This window comes from Galeopterus variegatus, unplaced genomic scaffold, assembly GCF_000696425.1.
Source record: "Galeopterus variegatus unplaced genomic scaffold, G_variegatus-3.0.2 Scaffold2985, whole genome shotgun sequence".
NCBI lineage: Eukaryota > Metazoa > Chordata > Mammalia > Dermoptera > Cynocephalidae > Galeopterus > Galeopterus variegatus.
The window spans coordinates 437735-439729 of NW_007729096.1; the positions used below are offsets into that span (position 1 = coordinate 437735).

The window sequence follows — 1995 nt, forward strand, 5'->3', positions numbered from 1 at the left end:
GCCGTGGAGGAACATTTAGAGACGTTCTACTCGGTTGGTGACCGAGCCTGGGCCGGAAACTGCCTGCCAGGCCTGCGGCACGCGAGGCGGAGGGGCGGGACGTTGTGGAGACGCTCGCTCGCCGCCCTCACGTGCACCAGCTCCGAGGAGACGCCGCCGCTGCCGCCGAGGAAGCTGGAGACTCCCGCGACCCCGCTGCTGGGGAAGCCCCCACCCCGGAACAAACCGGCCGATCCCGGCGCGCCCCACACCTGAAGCCCTGTGGGGGAGGCTGGCTGGACCAGGCGACCGCCGGCCGCTCACGGGAGGAGGACAGCCCCGAGTGGCCCTGGCCCCGCACCCTCGCCCTGTCCCGCACCTGTGTGGACCCCAAGCCCACGCCAGCCCCGCACCCGCCGTGTCCCGCACCTGCGTGCGTCCCGGGCCAGTGCTGCAGGTGAACAAGGGATGGAGTGAGGGTCGCCCGCTCGGCTCCGCAGCCCTCGGAGCAGGGGAGGCTTCTGGGCTCCGGCCGTCGCAGGGCGACTCCTGGCATGAGGCGCGGGAGACGGTGCGCGCCCCGGGGGGCCAAGGGGAGCCCGTCCTGCCTAGAGCGGGGCAGAGCGTGGGGGCTGCGCGGGTGCGGAGCTCGCCTGTGCGTGCGACCCAGCAGTGCTCACGTGGACAGCGGGTCCCGGCCTCGCCCCTTGCGGGTGGAGCTGGGAGAGGCGTCCGGCCTCCGCTGGGCCTCTCCAGAGTTCATGCGGGGGTCGTAGCTCCGGCAGCCCAGCTCCCTCCTTCTGCAGAGGTGACTTGTCCCGGTCCCAGCAGGGGCTAAACTCCAGCTCTGACTCCTGCTGTCGGCACCGACCTGTCCCCCGCCCCCGCGTGTAGACTCCTGGGGAGGGGCTGCTGGGGAAGGGACTTGATGAGCCTGGCCTCTCCCACACCCACCCACACGCCCTTGATTTGGGGATTGGAAGCTACTGGGAGATTCGCAGTGGGGAACTCCTCATCCAGAGAGGACATCCCATGACCCGAGAAAATCTTTCAGTGGTCTGGGTGTTCCACCAACGAGCCTCTGCTGTTCCTGCTTCTGGTATGTTCCAGGAAAGGGGGGTGGGGGGCTGTCTCCACTCCCTGCCTCTCCCAGAACTTCTGGGTGTGTGGTCAGCGACTGTCCACTGAGGGAGCAGGTGCAGCGTGAGAGGATGTGGGCGGAGCTCTTCACAGCTGCACGTGGGGCCCAGGTTCCAGATGCCTAAGGGCTTGACCATAATTGCTTCAGCTTTCCAGGATTTTAGGAATCCTTAGATATAGCCTAATGAGGAGAGGAGAAAAGAAGCCACACTGAAAACGTCCTGTTTCTCTTTCAGCTAATTGTTCGAGGGATATTTGTCATGTTTTTTATTCGCCTCTCAGTGTTCATAAGAATATGCTTTGTTAAAAAAGTATTTTGTTTTTATTTTTATTTTTATTTATTTATTTATTTATTTTTTTAAAAAGGATGACCGGTAAGGGGATCTCAACCCTTGGCCTGGTGTTGTCAGCACCACGCTCAGCCAGTGAGCTAACCGGCCATCCCTATATAGGATCCGAACCCGTGGCATTGGTGTTATCAGCACCGCACTCTACCGAGTGAGCCACGGGCCGGCCTAAAAGTATTTTGTTTTTAATCGACACATGTTAATTGTACATATTTATGGGGTACAGTGTGGTGTTTTGATATATGTATATGAGTATACTTCAAAAAGTTCGTGAAAAAAATAAAAGATAATATGAATCTTTCCATGAACTTTTTGAAGTACCCTCATACACTGTGCAGGCAATTAGCATCACCTCAAACATTTATCATTTCTTTGTGGTGACAGCATTCAGAATCCTCTCTTCCAGCTATTTTTTTTTTTTCCTTTTTTTGTCTTTTTTCGTGTCCGGCAACGGATCGCAACCCTCAGTGTCGCTCCCGTACCGGACCGGCACCGGCAACGGGATCGCAATCCTCGGTGTTGCTCCCGC

At 58.2% G+C, this 1995-nt stretch overlaps 1 pseudogene; it reads right to left on the reverse strand.

Moving 5' to 3' along the window:
• The window catches only part of LOC103599492, a 14170-nt pseudogene extending 13428 nt beyond the window's left edge, over nt 1-742 (reverse strand).
• Nucleotides 743-1995: the final 1253 nt, after the last annotated feature.